Source organism: Mobula hypostoma, chromosome 16, assembly GCF_963921235.1.
Source record: "Mobula hypostoma chromosome 16, sMobHyp1.1, whole genome shotgun sequence".
Taxonomy (NCBI): domain Eukaryota; kingdom Metazoa; phylum Chordata; class Chondrichthyes; order Myliobatiformes; family Myliobatidae; genus Mobula; species Mobula hypostoma.
Genome location: NC_086112.1, coordinates 3573111 through 3594886, shown reverse-complemented (window position 1 = coordinate 3594886; position 21776 = coordinate 3573111). Strand labels below are relative to the sequence as shown.

At 43.1% G+C, this 21776-nt stretch overlaps 1 long non-coding RNA gene across 9 annotated transcripts in view; it reads right to left on the bottom strand.

The window, feature by feature from the left end:
• Nucleotides 1–21776, bottom strand: part of LOC134357202 (uncharacterized) — a 101480-nt gene that overhangs the window by 18563 nt on the left and 61141 nt on the right. For 8 of the 9 annotated variants that reach the window (XR_010020558.1, XR_010020563.1, XR_010020562.1 and 5 more), the window contains 2 exons: nt 21595–21694; nt 8264–8323 (listed from right to left, as the gene is read on the bottom strand). This is a non-coding gene — a long non-coding RNA (uncharacterized LOC134357202). Of the gene's footprint in view, nt 1–1806; nt 4614–8263; nt 8324–21594; nt 21695–21776 lie in introns of those variants that run through there. The other variant, XR_010020561.1, reaches the window with a different exon arrangement.

Genomic DNA, 21776 nt, shown 5'->3' with positions numbered 1-21776 from the left:
TTGGGTGAAGTTTCATTCTAGTTTGGCATGAAACACAGAAATCCACAATTGTCTGACTCAGCATAAAATGCTTCTGCTAAGATTCATCTTGAATTAATCCTTTTAAAATTATAACTACAATTTATTTAATGTCATGACTTTAATGAGACTTTAAAATGTCTTCATCATTAGTTTGTACTTGACTGAGTTTTGAAAAATTAATCTGTTGGTTTCTGTAAAATTAATCTTTAAACTGTAACATTATCCTTAAACCTGCCAGCCTGTTCTTCTTTCATGAAAATTTTCATCCTATGAAGGTGGAACACCATGCCGCTAAAACCTCATCTCAATAACCCACGATGCCCCTGCACCTTCCCTTCATGGTTCCTGAACTGATAATCTTCCAAACCTGCTACTTGTTGCCCCTAAAACTGATTTTCTTCATTTCTTAATTCTTTTAGCTGCAACTTACGTGGAACATAGAACATTCCAGCACCGTGCAGGTCCTTCAGCTCAAGATGCTGCGTCAAACTTTTAACCTACTCTAAGATCAATCTAACTCTTCCCTCTGATAGGAGTGGAGAATGGGCCATGGGAGAAAAGGTAGGAGGAGGGCACCGGGGGAGGTGATAGAGAGGTGAGAGGGGTAGGAGGCCTGAGTGGGGAATAAAAGAAGAGGGGAAGTGGAGGGATTTCCTTTACTGGAAGGAGAAATCAATATTCATGCCATCAGGTTGGAGACTACCCAGATGGAATACAAGTGTTGCTCCTCGACTTTGAGCATGGCCCCAGATAATATATAAGGTGTTGTTCCTCCACCCTGACAATGGCCCCAGACGGAAGATAGAGTAGATGTGGAGAAGATGTTTTGTGTAGATGAGCCTAGGACCAGAGGGCACAGCCTCAGAATAGAGGTATGCCCCTTTAGAACAGAGATGAGGAGGAATTTCTTCATCCAAAAGGTGCTGAATCTGTGGAATTCATTGCCACCGATGCTTGTGGAGGCTATCATTTGGGTATATTTAAAGCTGAGGTTTATAAGGTCTTGATTGGTCAGGTGTCAAATGTCATGGGGAGAAGGCAGAAGAATGGGGTTGAGAGGGATAGTAAATCAGCCATGATGGAAAGGCAGATCAGACTCAATGGGCTGAATGGCCCAATTCTGCTCCTATGTCCGATGGCCTTATGTTCTTGTCAACTCCCCTTTTCCTACCGGCTGAACATGGTTTCACATTGGCCAACTTTCTTCTGTATGCTCACTTCCTCTGGATGGAGGGTGTTGCTATGGGAATGCAGATGAGGCCAGGCCAGGCTATGCCTATCTCCTTGCGCTGTACGTGGAAGATTCTTTCTTCCTCAGATCCACTCAACTGCTTTGTTTTCCAGAACATAGATTAATGCATCAGTGACTTTTCCTGCTCTCTTCGTGAACCAGAATATCCATTGACTCTTGTATCAGCTGATCCCAAACTTGACCAAACAGCCCATCTCCAAACCTTGCCTTTCTTTCTTCAGCTTTCGCATCTTCATTTCTGGGGATGAGCCTGATTCTTCTGTGCTAACAGCTCTGTCTCACTATCAATATTTTTAATTCACTGTATAATCTATTCTAACATTCCTACTGTCTGTCAATGGAGGATTATCTCACAGAAAGCTGTCAAGCCTTCAAATTTACCCATTCCATTCTTCTCAGATTTCTTTCTTCTTTCCCGCAAACCCCCGAAAAATGTTTTTCCTGCTCCCATCTTCGAGCACAGCAATCGTCACAAACGGTACATCATGATCCAATCAACCAAGTTTCTGCTTAGACAATAGATATTAATCTAATGTCAGTCTTATAATATTGTCTCCACGGTTAGCCTACAATGGTTGCTGGAACATTAGCAAAATGAACTGGTCTTCACATTTTTTAAGTGTTAACTCTTCCCTCTGATAGGAGTGGAGAATGGGCCATGGGAGTTTTAAGTTTTTTTTTTAAGTTAGGTAAATAAAATATATTTTAACCTCATTTTCTTACTGTTGTCATTAAGAAACTTGCTGGATATCATTTCAGATACCAAATTTTCTAGGAGAAACAGCAAATATTCAAGTGGAAGAAATTAGGTCACCACAGAAGCTGAGTGGGTTACACAACATTATTACAGCTCAGTGCATTAGAGTTCAGAGTTCAATTCAAATGTCCTCAGTAAGGACTCACTGTATATCCTCCCCATTTTCTCCAGGTGCTCCAGTTATCTCCCACAGTTCAAGTTCATATCAGGTAGGTTAATTGGTTATTGTAAATTGTCCCATGATTACGTTAGGGCTAAATTGGGGTTGTCAGGTGTGGCTGAGCAATGTAGCTCAAAAAGCCAGAAGGACCTATTCCACACTGCATCACTAAGTAAAATAAATAATGAAATTAAATCTGAGTTAACATATTCATTGATAATTTGTTCAGGAGAAAAATTGGGATCTGCCAAACTGCCACAGTGCCCCCAGCAATAGTTGGGTGTAACTGCAATGTGATAAGTTTACATAGCCAATTTACGTTTTAAATAATGATCTAGAAATTGATAATAGAACACATTAACTTACAGGTGGATTTTTTTTGCATTTACCTTGATATTTAACCATAATTTTTTAAATATGTGCTTGTCATATACATGTATTTTATATTTGTGTTGGATTGTACATGGTTGTTATACCTTTAGCACCTTGTAGTGCATCAGGCAACAATCTTGCCGTTTCTTTAACGTGTGTCTGTTTTTTTACGAGGCCGAGTTGCTAGCTCGATGCTCAAACCAGCACAGATGGAAAGCGTGCAAGGAGCCGGCTGGATTCGAACCCAGGACCACTCACCTTGAAGTCGGGTGCAGATGCCAATACACCACCTGTATTGTATTGTACATTATAGAAACATAGAAAATAGGTGCATGAGTAGGCCATTTGGCCCTTCGAGCCTTATATACTTCTGTTTCCAGTCTGGACCTTAGAAGTCAAGTAAATGGCAGGCGGTGACTAGTGGGGTACCACAAGGCTCAGTGCTAGGACCCCAGTTGTTTACAATATATATTAATGACTTGGATGAGGGAATTAAATGCAGCATCTCCAAGTTTGCGGATGACACGAAGCTGGGTGGCAGTGTTAGCTGTGAGGAGGATGCTAAGAGGATGCAGAGTGACTTGGATAGGTTGGGTGAGTGGGCAAATTCATGGCAGATGCAATTTAATGTGGATAAATGTGAGGTTATCCACTTTGGTGGCAAAAATAGGAAAACAAATTATTATCTGAATGGTGGCCGATTAGGAAAAGGGGAGGTGCAACGAGACCTGGGTGTCATTATACACCAGTCATTGAAAGTGGGCATACAGGTACAGCAGGCAGTGAAAAAGGCGAATGGTATGCTGGCATTTATAGCGAGAGGATTCGAGTACAGGAGCAGGGAGGTACTACTGCAGTTGTACAAGGCCTTGGTGAGACCACACCTGGAGTATTGTGTGCAGTTTTGGTCCCCTAATCTGAGGAAAGACATCTTTGCCATAGAGGGAGTACAAAGAAGGTTCACCAGATTGATTCCTGGGATGGCGGAACTTTCATATGAAGAAAGACTGGATGAATTGGGCTTGTACTCGTTGGAATTTAGAAGATTGAGGGGGGATCTGATTGAAACGTATAAGATCCTAAAGGGATTGGACAGGCTAGATGCAGGAAGATTGTTCCCGATGTTGGGGAAGTCCAGAACGAGGGGTCACAGTTTGAGGATAGAGGGGAAGCCTTTTAGGACCGAGATTAGGAAAAACTTCTTCACACAGAGAGTGGTGAATCTGTGGAATTCTCTGCCACAGGAAACTGTTGAGGCCAGTTCATTGGCTATACTTAAGAGGGAGTTAGATATGGCCCTAGTGGCTACGGGGATCAGGGGGTATGGAGGGAAGGCTGGTGCAGGGTTCTGAGTTGGATGATCAGCCATGATCATAATAAATGGCGGTGCAGGCTCGAAGGGCCGAATGGCCTACTCCTGCACCTATTTTCTATGTTTCTATGTTTCTATGTTTCTAAAACATTCTAATTAAATTGTATTAAAATTTGAAGGAAGTGATGCTTGTTACTTGCTATAAAGCTCAGAATAATCTCCCTGATTGAGAAGAGGGTCAATAAAGGACCATTCATTTTTTTAACAAATACAATTTATAACCATATTACCATATAACAATTATAGCACGGAAACAGGCCATCTCGGCCCTTCTAGTCCGTGCCGAACGCTTACTCTCACCTAGTCCCATCTACCTGCACTCAGCCCATAACCCTCCATTCCTTTCCTGTCCATATACCTATCCAATTTTTTTTAAATGACAAAATCGAACCTGCCTCTACCACTTCTACTGGAAGCTCGTATCTTATCTTTCAATGTATGTAGAAATTTTCAGATTAAAAGAACAGAACAAAAAAAAACAAAGAAAACCTGGAAAGGTCACCATTTTTTGTAATTAGTCTTTCAGCCTGGGCAAGAAGGTTCATGTCAGTATACAATCCTGTCGAAGTGTTCCAATTGCATGGAAGGAACTGAAAAGAATGACATGTATGTGAACGTCAGCATTCAGTCTTCACATCATTTCAGAGTCACTGAGAAATACCAGCCATCTGTTGGTGCTCTGCATGAAGAGTAAGAAAAAACAAAAAGAGAAGCAGCCCTTAAACCCCGTACAGTATCATTCTGGAGGTATTTCCTGGACTTGCAGAAAGCAGTCCAAACGTGTCTGAGGGTCATCTTGATCCAGTCTATTACAGCCACGAAATGGGACAGAACATGACAAGAGGGAACCCTACCTGTGATTGGGCACCTCAACTTGTTTACCATTCAATGCACTCCCCCAAAAATTTAAGATTGTTTCATGTCTTGCTATTTAATGTTAATGAACAGTGGTCAATATAAGCAAAGTCTGTAAATCCTAAGAGATGGACGTAGATAATTCAGTGAGCAAGCAATAAAAAATATGGATATTAGAAATCTGAAATAAAATTGGGCAATGCTTTTTTATCTAAATCACATTAAATTGATGATCTAATGTCATTTCCTGCACACAAGTATAAAGGAGAATGAAATAATTGTCACCCCCGATCCAATGCAGCACCAAATAAAAATCACAAAAGATAAAGAACATAATAATGATAATAAAAACACAATAAATATAAATATATAAGATAGTTTATAACTATAGATTGATTGCATGTCGATAAAGTGAGGTTAGACTGTATGTAAGGTGATTGACAGGAAATAATAACGTAGTGCTGGAGTTAGTGGGTGGAGGTGTTGATCAGCCTTACTGCTTGGGGAAAGTAAATGTTTTTGAGTCTGCTGGTCCTGGCGTAGATGTTATGTAGCCTCCTCCCCGACGAGAATGGGACAAACAGTCCATGAGCAAGGCAGGTGGGATCCTTCATGATGTTACTGGCCTTTTTCTGGTACCCTTATATATGTCCCTGATGGAGGACTCTTCCCTCTTATGGTTACAAAATACTTCTGAAATGGGTAAATCACCAGAAGTGAAAATAAGTGTAAAATTTCTTGGGACTTCTTTGTCTACAATCAGAATAGTAATGGATAAACACTTCTGTGAATATTAAACACAAGATAGTCTGCAGATGCAGAAAATCTAGAGCAACATGCACACAATGCTGGAAGAACTCAGCAAGTCAAACATGATTCATGGAGAAGAATAAAGAGTCGACGTTTTGAACCGAGACCCTTCATCAGAACTGAAAAAGGCCAGAAGGAGAGGGGAATGGGTGGCCTCACCCGTCACTTGCCATCTTGCTCTCCTTGTCCTCCCTCCACAATTTTATTCTGGCATCTTCCCCATTCCTTTCCAGGCCAATTGAAGGGTCTCAGCCCAAAATTCCTCTCTGTAGATGTTGTGTGACCTATTGAGTTCCTCCAGCATTTTGTGTGTGTTGCAGTGGAACTTTGAAAATACATGAAGCCGAGTCTTATCAGGACTCTATTCTGTGGATATTGCCAGCACACATGAGAGATTTTGAGAAAATTCTGCCTTGAAATGTTTCCCATAAATTTCCCTCTTCAGTTACATTTGCTATTTTATAAACATTGCCCAAAGCCGTGTGACTCCTCAAAGAAAACAGAACAAGTTGAACAATTATAAACACAGGAGTTTCTGCGGGTGTTGGAAATCTTTGGAAACCTGCTTATCAGCCTGCAGCCACCTGGCACACATGTGCATACTGTTTGAGTATCCTGCCACACGCCACCACAAGTCCCCAACTCACAGACACATTCTTAACCGAGAAAGTTCAAGAGGTTCAGGTATGATCTCCGCAAAGCCATCTCATGGGTGAATTGGCAATTCTGGACTAAACTTGAATCAATGAGGGATGCTAGACAGTTGTTGCAGGGCTTGAATACTATCACCTCTTATAAAGTTAAAAATCAAGCAACACTGGCAACAACAGGGCGTTGCTTCCAGATGAGCTCAATGCTTTCTGTACTCACTTTGACTGTCAAAACATGGAGCAGTTATCATAAACTCCCACAGCTCCTTCACCCTGTGATTTTAGTCCCTTGAGGCCGACGTGTGAGCAGCCTTTAGGAGAGGGAGGTAGCAGAAAGGAAATTACAGACCAGTTCGCCCATGAGTGGTCGGGAAGATGTTGGAGTCAATTGTTAAGGATGAGGTATGGAGTACTTTGTGATACAGGACAAGATAGGACAAAGTCAGCATGGTTTCCTCCAGGGAAAACCTTGCCTGACAAACTTGCTGGAATTGTTTGAGGAGATTACATGCAGGACAGATAAAGGGGATGCAGTGGATGTTGTATATTTGGAGTTTCAGAAGGCCTTTGACAAGGTGCCACACATGAGGCTGCTTAACAAGTTAAGAGCCTGTGGTATTACAGGAAAGTTACTAAAATGGTTAGAACATTGGCTGATTGGAAGAAGGCAACGAGTAGAAATGAAAGGATCCTTGTCTAGTTGGCTGCCAGTGAGTAGTGGTGTTCTGCAGGGGTTGGTGCTGGGACCACATTTTTATGCTATACATCAATGATTTAGATGATGGAATAGATGGCTTTGTTGCCAAGTTTGAAGATGATGTGAAAATTAGTGGAGGGGAAGGTAGTGTTGAGGAAACAGGGAGGCTACAGAAGGACTTAGATGGATTAGGAGAATGGGCAAGAGAGTGGCAAATGAAATACAATGTTGGAAAATGCATGGTTGCACTTTGGTAGAAGAAACAAATGTGCAGACTATTTTCTAAACAGGGAGAAAATCCAAAAATCTGAGATGCAAAGGGACTTGGGAGTCCTTGTGCAGAATACCCTGAAGATTAACTTGCAGGTTGGGTCGGTGGTGAGGAAGGTAAATGCAATGTTAACATTCATTTCAAGATGTCTAGAACACAAGACCAGGGATGTGATGCTGAGGGTCTATTAAGCACTGGTGAAGCCTCACCTTGAGTACTATGTAGAATGTTGGGCTACTCATCAAAGAAAAGATGTGCTGGCATTAGAGCAGGTTCAGAGGAAGTTCACATGGATGATTCCGGGAATGAAAGGGTGATCATATGAGGAATGTTTGATGGCTCTGGCCCTATACTCACTGGAATTCAGAAGGATGAGGGGAGATCTCATTGAAACCTTTTGAATGTTGAATAGCCTGGACAGAGTAGATGTGGAAAGGATGTTTCCCATGGTGGGGGGGAGTCTAGGACAAGAGGCCACAGCTGCAGTATAGAGGGGCATCCATTTAAAACAGAGTTGTGGAAAGATTTCTTTACCCTGTGAATGGTGACTTTGTGGAATTTGTTACCAAAGGGCAGCTGTCAGTGGGTGTATTTAAACGGAGATTGATAGGTTCTTGATTGGCCACAACATCAAAGATTATGGGGAGAAGGCCGGGGAGTGGGGCTGAGGAGGGGAGAAAAAGGATCAGCCTTAACTGAAAGGCCTAATGGTCTAATTCCACTCCTATCTCTTATGGTCTTATGGAGTAAAGCCACGAAAAGCATCCAGCCAGTTGGGTATCTGGCCAACTACTAAGGAACTGCACTGATCAACTGGTTGGAGTGTTCACTAATATCTTTCACCTCTCACCTCAGCAGTTTGAGATACCTACCTGCTTCAAGCAAGTATCACTAGTACAGATGCCTAAGATGAATGTGGAACCTGCCTCACTCACTATCACCCAGTAGCACTTACATCTACAGTGATGAAGTGCTTTGAGAAGTTGGTGATGAAACATATCAACAATCACCTGAGAAGCAACTTACATCCACTCCAATTTGCCTACCTGAGCACCAGGTCCACAGCAGATGCCAACTCATTGGTTCTTCACTCAACCTTGGAAAATCTGGACAGTAAAGATACATATATCAGAGTGCTCTTCATTGACTAAAGTTTGGGAATCAATACCAACATCCCCTCAAAGCTAATCAATAAGCTTCTAGACCTTGGCCTCAATACCTTCTTGTGCAATTGGATTCTCAATTTCTTCACTTGCAGACCCCAGTCAGTTCAGATTGGCAACAGCATCTCCTCCACAACCTCCATCAGCACAGGTGCTCCACAAAGCTGTGTGCTTTGCCCTCTGCTCTACTCGCTTTACCCTTATGACTGTGCGGATAAGCACAGATCCAGTGCCATATTAAAATTTCTTACTCAGTTAAACCATAGTTTGTCTTTTTTATACATTTTTACCTATTTGATAATAATTATAATAAGTACTTTATTGATCCCAAGTGGGAAATTATTTGGTTACAGCAGCATCATTTTAAAACACACTTAGCAATAATAATACATAATGATATTAACTAATAATAAAGTACAGAATAATGATATACACAACAGACATCCCACCCTGCAAAAACTGATTTCAGGGAGCTAGCACCATCAATTTGCGGGAGATTTCCAGGAGAGGTGGTATGTCTGCAATAGAGTAGCTCCTTAGCAGCTAGCCAGCTAGTTTAAATAACGTTAGCTATGCTAATGAACGAATGACACCTGTTAAACTCACCTCAACATGTCTTTTACAGTCTTAATCCACCATGGGCAATAGAAAAGTCACTGTTGCAAACAGTGCAGCGAGCAACACTGTCATTATTTTGACCCCTATTAGGCAGGGGTACACTTTAGTATAGTCTGGGGTGACATACATTTTATATTTTCCTTTTTTTTTGGAACACTCTGCCATGGCGCACTCCCGCTCTCTCTCTCGCGCTCTCTCTCTCTTGCTCGTGCGCTCTCTCGCTCCCTCGCTTGCTTTCTCTCTCGCTCTCTCGCTTGTTTGCTCTCGCGCTCTCTCTCTCTTGCTTGCGCGCTCTCTGGCTTGCTTTCTCTCTCGCGCTCTCGCTTGCTTGCTCACGTGCTCTCTCGCTCACTCTCAAAAAAATTGATTTCTGTGATATTGTATGTAATTTGCGGGCATCAGGGAGCCACTATTCATATGCGGGAGGCTCCCAGAACTTCTGGGAGAGTTGGGATGTCTGACACAATAATAATTTGCCAATGTGCAATACTGTGCAATTATAATGTATAAAATGAGACTATTGTACTATGATGTGTGCTCTCCTGTCGCACAGAGATGAACTGTTGTATATAGGAAAGATTTTCTGTAACGCTCTTTGTGACAGTGGAGCTGAATGAGTCTGTTTGAAAGGATGCTCTGCTGCTTATTCAGTAGGTCATGGAGAGGATGCACCAGATTGTCCATAATGGATTTCCTTGTAACTTCAGTTAATTGGGACAGCCGCTTAATTGGGTCAAAATGCACTGGTCCTAGTGTTTCCCAATGATCCAGAATCCACTGTATCTGAGTTTCAGATTAAGTCTTATATTCTGGAAAATATCCCCTCCTTGCAGTTGTGTTGTGCTCTGTGTTCTGCTGAACACTGTGGGCACTGGAATATATGGCGACACTTGCGGGCTGCCTCCCAACGCATGTCGGGTGTTTTGGTTATTAATGCAAATGACACATTTCACTGTATGTTGAAATGTACACATGATAAATGAATCTTCAATCTTGAAGCAGCAACCTTCAAAGTATTAGTTAATTATTTAAAATGTTTAACTTTTATTATCCAGAAAAGCACATTAGCCTTGATTTTCTTTAAAATTTATGAACCTTGGATATGAAATTGGTTTACAACAATGTTCCAAGTTTTAAATTCATATCTTGCATAAAACATGCAGTCCATTCACATTAAATCTGCTTCATTCTGGTAATGCGACAAATTTTACTCTCTACTATTTCATCTCCTCACTCATATGTGGGGTGGAGATGCATCTCTTCAAAGAAGGCGTAAAGCACTCCTTGCCTCTGCTCGCCTGCAGATCACCCTTGGGCAACGTGTAGCACCTGCTTAGCCCCCTGACATCAAAGGACATACACGTAATGAACAAACAAATGAACATATGCAATTTTCAATGGTCAGGAAGGCAGAAAACCCACTATATAAATACCCATCAATCCAGAAGGGGGTTAACAACTCAGTTTAATTGGCTTGTGGTTGTTGTTATGTTGTTGTTGCTTGTGTTGTTCTGCTGAACATCGCGGGCATGCGATGTTGGCATCGAATGTGTGGTGACACTTGCGGGCAGCCTTCCAGCACATCTTTTGGTTTTGTTAGTTGTTAACACAGACGACGCATTTCACTGTATGTTTTGATGTACATATGATAAAGAAGTGAATCTTGATTCGCTCATTAATATACTTCTGCAGCTGAGTTTCAATCATAAATTTTCTCTTGATCATTCCAGGAAACTTTAATCCCCCCAGCATTAAATTTAAATAAGAGCCTGGAGCATCTCGGGAGAGCTAAATACTGTCAATACCCTGAAAATCACAACTGTGCACATGTAAGCACTTGGAACTGCTTAGCTAGAGTTCGAATGGTATTTCAAAGGTCGATAAAATCTTTCAACAAAGCTTGAATCTTGCCAATATTTTTTTAAAATTTATTTTTGTTTTCTCCCAATACTTTTGGGCTTTCCTCAGGCGGCCTTGATGTGAACAAAAGAGAGTGAAAGACTCCCATTTCTGTCCCAATAGGATCTGGGCTGAGATTCCTTTCTCCCTGTGAGGATCCCCTCGCCATCACTTCCCATCCCAGGCAGTAGAGTTGATGTCAGAAACTAATCTGATGCGACTCTGATCTTGCAATCCAATTGCCACTCCAACAAGTCACATCATGTAACAATGATTATTTTTAGTAAAATTTTGTGTTCTGAAGTGAGTGCATTTTCTCTATGCTACAAACAAATAAAAGAACAATAAATAGTTTTGAATTATTACTTTCAGTTTTAACAATTCTTCCTGAGTTGTTTCAAATATTTTATTTATGTATTTATTTATTTACAGACAGTGCGGAATCAGTCTTTCCGACTCTTCAAGCCACCACGCCCCTGCAACCCCCCTTCCCCCCCGCCCCGATTTAACTCTTGTCAAAGCACAAATGACCAAGTAACATACTAACCTGTCCGTCTTTGGACTGTGGGAGGAAACCAGAGCACTCGGGGAAAACCCAAGCGTTCCATGGGGAGGACGTACAGACTCCTTTCAGAGGACACAGTAAATGAACTGTAAACTCCGGCACCCCGAGATGTAACAGTGTCGTGCTAACCACTGCACTACCGTGGCGCACAATTTTGTTTCACACAATATAATCCTAGTCTAAAGTTTTGTAAACCTGTATAGAAAGTTTTGGTTTCAGAGGCAACACTTACTCTACGAGTGGATCTGGGAAGCGACACTTGAGCAAATATTGTTCTCAAAGGTTAGAGTGTGTATTCATTCATTTGCTTCCCACACTTTGCTGAAATGGAGATTCACCTCATTTGGCTTTAGCTCCAAATGCTAAATGCAAACTCCATAAGTCCATAAGACATAGGAGCAGAATTGGGCCATTCGGCCCATCAAGTCTCTTCCGACATTCCATCATGGCTGATTTATTTTCTCTCACAACCCCAGTCTCCTGCCTTTCTCTCCATAACCTTTGATGCCCTAATTAAGGGTAGTGGTTAGCATGATGCAATTGCAGCTTGAGGCATTCAGAGTTCAGAGTTTGATTCCACCACCATTCGGTGAGGAGGCTCTACACTCTTTCTGTGCAACGCGTGAGTTTTAGTCATAGTCATAGTCATACTTTATTGATCCCGGGGGGAAATTGGTTTTCATTACAGTTGCTCCATAAATAATAAATAGTAATAAAACCATAAATAGTTAAATAGTAATATGTAAATTATGCCAGGAAATAAGTCCAGGACCAGTCTATTGGCTCAGGGTGTCTGACCCTCCAAGGGAGGAGTTGTAAAGTTTGATGGCCACAGGCAGGAATGACTTCCTATGATGCTCTATACTGCATCTCGGAGGAATGAGTCTCTGGCTGAATGTACTCCTGTGCCCACCCAGTACATTATGTAGTGGATGGGAGACATTGACCAAGATGGCATGCCAATTTTCTTGGGATGCGACTTCCTGTGTGGGCCGGTTTCCTCCCACAGTCCAAAGACGGACGTGGTAGGGTAATTGGTCATTGTAAACTGTCCCATCATCATGTTGGGGTTAATCGCATTTGTTGGGAGATCCTGGAGCAGCCTGGCTATCCGGGCTGGAAGAGCTTATTCCGAGCTGTATAGCTAAATAAGTAAATCAAGAACCTATTACCTTCTGCCTTAAACATACTCAATGACTTGGTCTCCATAGCCATTTGAGACAACAAATTTCACAGATTCACCGCCCTCTGGCTAAAAATATTCCTCCTCATCTCTATTCCCTTTCCAAATGGCAACCGGTGACCAGTGGGGTTCCGTAGGGTTCAGTGCTGGGACCGCAGCTGTTTACAATATATATTAATGATTTAGATGAGGGAATTAAAAGTAACATTAGCAAATTTGCCGATGACACAAAGCTGGGAGGCAGTGTGAGATGTGAGGAGGATGTTATGAGAATGCAGGGTGACTTGGACAGGCTGGGTGAGTGGGCAGATGCATGGCAGATGCAGTTTAATGTGGATAAATGTGAGGTCATCCACTTTGGTGGTAAGAATGGAAAGGCAGATTATTATCTAAATGGAGTCAAGTTAGGACAAGGGGAAGTACAACGAGATCTAGGTGTTCTTGTACATCAGTCACTGAAAGCAAGCATGCAAGTACAGCAGGCAGTGAAGAAAGCTAATGGCATGCTGGCCTTCATAACAAGGGGAATTGAGTATAAGAGCAAAGAGGTCCTTCTGCAGCTGTACAGGGCCCTGGTGAGACCACACCTGGAGTACTGTGTGCAGTTTTGGTCTCCAAATTTGAGGAAGGTCATTCTTGCTATTGAGGGAGTGCAGCGTAGGTTCACAAGGTTATTTCCCGGGATGGCGGGACTGACATATGTTGAAAGATTGGAGCAACTGGGCTTGTATACTCTGGAATTTAGAAGGCTGAGAGGGGATCTTATTGAAACATATAAGATTATTAAGCGATTGGACACACTGGAGGCAGGAAGCATGTTCCTGCTGTTGGGTGAGTCCAGAACCAGAGACCACAGTTTAAGAATAAGGGGTAGGCCATTTAGAACGGAGTTAAGGAAAAACTTTTTCACCCAGAGAGTGGTGGATATACGGAATGCTCTGCCCCAGAAGGCTGTGGAGGCCAAGTCTCTGGATTCTTTCAAAAAAGAGATAGATAGAGCTCTTAAAGATAGTGGAATCAAAGGTTATGGGGATAAGGCAGGAACTGGATACTGATAGTGGATGATCAGCCATGATCACAGTGAATGGCGGTGCTGGCTCGAAGGGCCAAATGGCCTACTCCTGCTCCTATTGTCTATTGTCTATTGTCTACTGTCTACTGTCTATTTTAAATGATGATCCCTCTATTCTGAGGCTGTGCCCTCTGGTCCTAGACTCCTCCACATCCAGTCTATCTAGGACTTTCAAAGATGAAGTGTATATGGAATGGCCTAACCCTGCTCCTGTATCTCATGGTGCGGTAACAGGCGTTTTGGTGCATGCAAATTGCTTGATGCCATAAGGTATAGGAGCAGAATTAGTCCATTTGGCCCATCGAGTCTGCTCCGCCATTTCATCCTGGCTGATCCAATTTTCCTCTCAGTCCCATTCTACTGCTTTCCACGCCCCCCCCCCCACCCACCCCGGCCCAAATCCCTTCATGACCTGATCAATCAAGAATTTATCAACCTCTGCCTTAAATATACATAAAGGCTTTACCTCCACACCTGCCTTTGGCAAAGAATTCCACAGATTCTCCTCTCCCTGGCTAAAGAAATTCTTCCTCATCTCCATTCTAAAAGGATGTCACTCTATTCTGAGGATGTGTCCTCTGGTCTTAGACTCTCCCACCATAGGAAACATTCTCTCCACATCCACTCTATCAGGACCTTTCACCAATCGATAGGTTTCAATTAGGTCACCCCTCATTCTTCTGAATTCTAGCCCAGAACCATCAAACGCTCTTCATATGAAAGCCATTCAATTCAGGAATAAATTTCGTGAAAGTCCTTTGAACCCCCTCCGGTTTCAGCACATCCTTTCTAAAATAAGACCATTAGACCATAGGACATAGGAGCAGAATTAGGGCATTTGGCCTAGCATGTCTGCTCCAACAGTCAGTCACGGCTGATCCTTTTTTCACTCCTCCTCAACCCCATTTCCCGGCCTTCTCCCCATAACCTTTGATGTACTGTCCAATCAAGAACCTATCAATCTCTGCCTTAAAATCACCCGACATGGCCTCCACTGCTGCATGTGGCAACAAATTCCACAAATTCACCACCCTCTGGCCAAAGAAATTTCTCTGCATCTCTGTTTTGAAAGGCACCCCTCTATCTTTTTATAGCTTTAATAGATATGTAAAAAGGAAAAGACTGGTAAAGACAAATGTAGGTCCCCTGCAGACTGAAATAGGTGAATTGATTATGGGGAGCAAGGACATGGCAGACCAATTGAATAATTACTTTGGTTCTGTCTTCACTAAGGAGGACATAAATAATCTTCCAGAAATAGTAAGGGACAGAGGGTCCAGTGAGATGGAGGAACTGAGTGAAATACATGTTAGTAGGGAAGTGGTGTTAGGTAAATTGAAGGGATTGAAGGCAGATAAATCCCCAGGGCCAGATGGTCTGCATCCTAGAGTGCTTAAGGAAGTAGCCCAAGAAATAGTGGATGCATTAGTGATAATTTTTCAAAACTCGTTAGATTCTGGACTAGTTCCTGAGGATTGGAGGGTGGCTAATGTAACCCCACTTTTTAAAAAAGGAGGGAGAGAGAAACCGGGGAATTATAGACCGGTTAGCCTAACGTCGGTGGTGGGGAAACTGCTGGAGTCAGTTATCAAGGATGTGATAACAGCACATTTGGAAAGCGGTGAAATGATTGGACAAAGTCAGCATGGATTTGTGAAAGGAAAATCATGTCTGACGAATCTCATAGAATTTTTTGAGGATGTAACTAGTAGAGTGGATAGGGGAGAACCAGTGGATGTGGTATATTTGGATTTTCAAAAGGCTTTTGACAAGGTCCCACACAGGAGATTAGTGTGCAAACTTAAAGCACACGGTATTGGGGGTAAGGTATTGGTGTGGGTGGAGAATTGGTTAGCAGACAGGAAGCAAAGAATGGGAATAAACGGGACCTTTTCAGAATGGCAGGCGGTGACTAGTGGGGTACCGCAAGGCTCAGTGGTGGGACCCCAGTTGTTTACAATATATATTAATGACTTGGATGAGGGAATTAAATGCAGCATCTCCAAGTTTGCGGATGACACGAAGCTGGGTGGCAGTGTTAGCAGTGAGGAGGATGCTAACAGGATGCAGGGTGACTTGGATAGGTTGGGTGAGTGGACAAACTCATGGCAGATGCAATTTAATGTGGATAAATGTGAAGTTATCCACTTTGGTGGCAAAAATAGGAAAACAGATTATTATCTGAATGGTGGCCGATTAGGAAAAGGGGAGGTGCAATGAGACCTGGGTGTCATTATACACCAGTCATTGAAAGTGGGCATGCAGGTACAGCAGGTGGTGAAAAAGGCGAATGGTATGCTGGCATTTATAGCGAGAGGATTCGAGTACAGGAGCAGGGAGGTACTACTGCAGTTGTACAAGGCCTTGGTGAGACCACACCTGGAGTATTGTGTGCAGTTTTGGTCCCCTAATCTGAGGAAAGACATCTTTGCCATAGAGGGAGTACAAAGAAGGTTCACCAGATTGATTCCTGGGATGGCAGGACTTTCATATGAAGAAAGACTGGATGAACTGGGCTTGTACTCGTTGGAATTTAGAAGATTGAGGGGGGATCTGATTGAAACGTATAAGATCCTAAAGGGATTGGACAGGCTAGATGCAGGAAGATTGTTCCCGATGTTGGGGAAGTCCAGAACGAGGGGTCACAGTTTGAGGATAGAAGGGAAGCCTTTTAGGACCGAGATTAGGAAAAACTTCTTCACACAGAGAGTGGTGAATCTGTGGAATTCTCTGCCACAGCAAACTGTTGAGGCCAGTTCATTGGCTATGTTTAAGAGGGAGTTAGATATGGCCCTTGTGGCTACAAGGGTCAGGGGTATGGAGGGAAGGCTGGGGCGGGGTTCTGAGTTGGATGATCAGCCATGATCATAATAAATGGCGGTGCAGGCTCGAAGGGCCGAATGGCCTACTCCTGCACCTATTTTCTATGTTTCTATGTTTCTATCCTGAGGCTGTGCCCTCTTGTCCTAGACTCTCCCACCATGGGAAACATCCTTTCCACATCTACTCTGTCTAGGCCTTTCAACATTCGAAAGGTTTCAATGAGATCCCCCCTCATCCTTCTGAATTCCAGCAGGTATAGACCCAGAGCCATCAAACGTTCCTCATATGATAACCCTGAATTCCCATGATCATTCTTGTGAACCTCCTCTGGACCCTCCCCAATGCCAGCACATCTTCTAAGATGAGGAGCCCAAAACTGTTCACAATACTCAAGGTGAGGTCTCACCAGTGCCTTATAAAGCCTCAGCATCACATCCCTGCTCTTGTATTCTAGACCTCTTGAAATGAATGCTAACATGGCATTTGCCTTCCTCACCACTGACTCAACCTGCAAGTTAACCTTCAGGGTGTTCTACACAAGGGATCCCAAATCCTTTTGCATCTCAGATTTTTGGATTTTCTCCCCATTTAGAAAATAGTCTTCACATATGTTTCTACTACCAAAGTGCCTGACCATGCATTTTCTAACATTATATTTCATTTTCCACTTTCTTGCCCATTCTCCTAATCTGTCTAAGTCCTTCTGCATCCTACCTGTTTCCTCAACGCCAACTCCCCCTCCAGCAATCTTTGTATCATCTGCAAACTTGGCAACAAAACCATCTATTCCATCATCTAAATCATTTATGCACAGCATAAAAAGAAGTAGTCCCATCACCAACCCCTGCTGAACACCACTAGTTACTGGCAGCCAACCAGACAAGGATCCTTTTACTTCTACTCATTGCCTTCTTCCAATCAGCCAATGCTCTATCTTAGTAACTTTCCAGTAATATTATAGGCTCTTAACTTGGTAAGCAGCCTCATGTGTGGCACCTTGTCAAAGGCCTTCTGAAAGTCCATATACACAACATCCACTGCATCCCCTTTATCTTCTTTACTTGTAATCTCCTCAAAGAATTGCAACAAGTTCTTAACCTGCTCACAATGCTCCAAATGAGGCCTCAGTAGTGCTTTATAAAGTCTCGACATTACCTAATCAGTTCCCCTCTACCACCACTCTGCTCCGTCTAGCGGAATTAGTCCTTACTCTTAATAATTTCTCCTTTTGCTCCTCCCATTTCCTCCAAACTAAAGGTGTAGCTATGGGCACCCGTATGGGTCCTAGCTATGCCTGCCTTTTTGTTGGGTTTGTGGAACAATCTATGTTCCGTGCCTATTCTGGTATCTGTCCCCCACTTTTCCTTCGCTACATCGACGACTGCATTGGCGCTGCTTCCTGCACGCATGCAGAACTCGTTGACTTTATTAACTTTGCCTCCAACTTTCACCCTGCCCTCAAGTTTACCTGGTCCATTTCCAACACCTCCCTCCCCTTTCTAGATCTTTCTGTCTCTGTCTCTGGAGACAGCTTATCCACTGATGTCTACTATAAGCCTACTGACTCTCACAGCTATCTGGACTATTCCTCTTCTCACCCTGTCTCTTGCAAAAATGCCATCCCCTTCTCGCAATTCCTCCGTCTCCGCCGCATCTGCTCTCAGGATGAGGCTTTTCATTCTAGGACGAGGGAGATGTCTTCATTTTTTAAAGAAAGGGGCTTCCCTTCCTCCACTATCAACTCTGCTCTTAAACGCATCTCTCCCATTTCACGTACATCTGCTCTCACTCCATCCTCCCACCACCCCACTAGTAATAGGGTTCCCCTGGTCCTCACCTACTACCCCACCAGCCTCCGGGTCCAACATATTATTCTCCGTAACTTCCGCCACCTCCAACGGGATCCCACCACTAAGCACATCTTTCCCTCCCCCCCCCCTCTGCATTCCGCAGGGATCGCTCCCTACACAACTCCCTTGTCCATTCGTCCCCCCCATCCCTCCCCACTGATCTCCCTCCTGGCACTTATCCGTGTAAGCGGAACAAGTGCTACACATGCCCTTACACTTCCTCCCTTACCACCATTCAGGGCCCCAAACAGTCCTTCCAGGTGAGGCATCACTTCACCTGTGAGTCAACTGGGGTGATATACTGCGTCCGGTGCTCCCAATGTGGCCTTTTATATATTGGTGAGACCCGACGCAGACTGGGAGACCGCTTTGCTGAACATCTACGCTCTGTCCGCCAGAGTAAGCAGGATCTCCCAGTGGCCACACATTTTAATTCCACATCCCATTCCCATTCTGACATGTCTATCCACGGCCTCCTCTACTGTAAAGATGAAGCCACACTCAGGTTGGAGGAACAACACCTTATATTCCGTCTGGGTAGCCTCCAACCTGATGGCATGAACATTGACTTCTCTAACTTCCGCTAGGCCCCACCTTCCCCTCGTACCCCAGCTGTTACTCATTTTTATGCACACATTCTTTCTCTCAATCTCCTTTTTCTCCCTCTGTCCCTCTGTATATACCTCTTGCCCATCCTCTGGGTCACCCCCCCCCCGTCTTTCTTCCCGGACCTCCTGTCCCATGATCCTCTCGTATCCCCTTTTGCCTATCACCTGTCCAGCTCTCGGCTCTATCCCTCCCCCTCCTGTCTTCTCCTATCATTTTGCATCTCCCCCTCCCCCTCCAGCTTTCAAATCCCTTACTCACTCTTCCTTCAGTTAGTCCTGACGAAGGGTCTCGGCCTGAAACGTCGACTGCGCCTCTTCCTATAGATGCTGCCTGGCCTGCTGCGTTCACCAGCAACTTTGATGTGTGTTTCTCGACATTACATCTTTGTTTTTGTATTCTAGTCCTCTTGAAATGAATGCTAACATTGCATTTGCCTTCCTCACCACAGACTCAACTTTCAAATTAACCTTCAGGGAATCCTGCAAAAGGACTCGGTTTTTTATATTTTCTCTCCATTTAGAAAATAGTCGACCCTTTCATTTCTTCTACCAATGTGCATGGCCATACACTTCCCTACACTATATTCCATCTGCCATTTCTTTACTCATTCTCCTAATCTGTCGAAGTCCTTCTATAGCCTCTCTACTTCCTCAAAACTACCTGCCCCACCACCTATCTTCATATCATCTGCAAACTTTGCAACAAAGCCATCAATTCCATCATCCAAATTTTTGACATATGATGTAAAAAGAATCAGTCCCAACCCAGGCTCCTGTGTAATATCACTCGTCACCAGCAGCCACTCAAAAAAGGCTCCCTTTACTCCCACTCTTTGCCTCCTGCCAATCAGCCTCTGCTTTATCCATGCTAGAATCTTTCCTGGAATACCATGGGCTCATAGATTGTTAAGCAGCGTGATGTGTGGCACCTTGTCAAAGGCCTTCTGAAAATCCAAGTATACAACATTTACTGATTCTCCTTTGTTTTTTCTGCTTGTTACTTCTTCAAAGAATTCTAACAGATTTGTGAGGCAAGACTTTCCCTTGAGGAAACCATGCTGACTACTGTTGTGTCTGTGCACAACTATATATCAATTAAATAAAGCATGCATGCGGGAGATGGCTTTAACTGATGTACTCACATTGCAGAGAGATGGAAAGGAAGAGAGCAATGTGCATGCACAGATAACAGATCAAAATGCATATGTAGCCAACAGATCATACGTAGTGTTATGGAGAGACATTGTTCTGAAAGAAACAAAGCCATACATTACAACTACAGCCTATTTTATCATGTGCCTCCAAGAACCCTGAGACCTCATTCTTAATAATCGAATCCAACATCTTCTCAACCACTGAGGTCAGACTAACAGGCCTAGAGTTTTCTTTCTTCTACCTCTCTCCCTTCTTGAAGAGTGGAGTGACATTCACAATCTTCCAGTCTTCCAAAACCATCCCAGAATCCAGTGATTCTTGAAAGATCATTTCTACTGCCTCCATGATCTCTTCAGCCATCTCTTCCAGAACTCTGGGGAGTACACTATCTGGTCCAGGTGACTTATCTACCTTCAGACCTTTCATTTTCCCAAGAACCTTCCGTCTAATAATGGTAACTTCACACACTTCATGGCCTCTGACGCTTGGAAATTCCACCGTATCGCTAATCTCTTCCACAGTGAAGACTGATGCAATGTATCTATTCAGTTCGTCTGCTATTTCAATTTCCCCCATTACTACCTTTGAGCATCATTTTCCAGCCATCTGATATCCACTCATGCTTCTCTTTTACACTTTATGTATCTAAAGAAACTTATGGCATCCTCTTTAGTATTATTGGCTAGCTTACAACCATATTCCATCTTTACTTTCTTTATGAGTTTTTCAGTTGCCTTCTTTTGGTTTTTAAAAGTTTTCCAATCCTCTAACTGCCCACTAATTTTTGCTCTATTATATGCCCTCACTTTGGCTATTATGTTGGCTTTGACTTCTCATGATAGCCACGGTTGTGGCATCTTTCCCAAAATAATTTGTTTGTTTATTATATGCCATGTCACAGGACATGGGCAATCATAGTTTTTCCATGACCGTGATTGTTCTTGGCAAAGTTTTCTGCAGAAGTAGTTTGCCCATTGTCTTCTTCTGGGCAGTGTCTTTACATGATGGGTGATTCTAACCATTATCAATACTCTTCAGAGATTGTCTGCCTGGCGTCAGTGGTCGCATAACCAGGACTTGTGATATGCACCAGCTTGCTCATACGACCATCCACCACCAGCTCCTATGGCTTCACGTGACCCTGATCAGGAGCTAAGCAGGTGCTACATCTTGCCCAAAGGTGACCAGCAGGCCAGTGGAGGGAAGGAGCATCTTACACCTTCTTTGGTAGAAACATACTGTATCTCCATCCTGCCACCCTCACAAAATATTACCAGCTGAGAATAAACTGTCCCCATGAAAGTAGTTTTAATTCTGTCATAAAGGACAACGATCGTTCGTGTATGTCCATGCCATTGAAATATCTGTTGCTGTAAAATGGAAATTTCTATATTAGTACAAAGCTTCAATATTAATACAAAATAATTGTTTGAAATCTTACCCTGAGGCATGTTTGTCAGTCATTTCACTGTAATTGCCTGTCTAATGATGATTACTTTTGGTTGACACGTAACTTGTCCCATAGCCATATTGGATGTCACCTGAAAAAAAAATTCAATGAATTGAGATCTTCTCTTTTTTAGAAATTGTTGTTGTGATTCTCCCTGCCTCCACCCCCCCCCC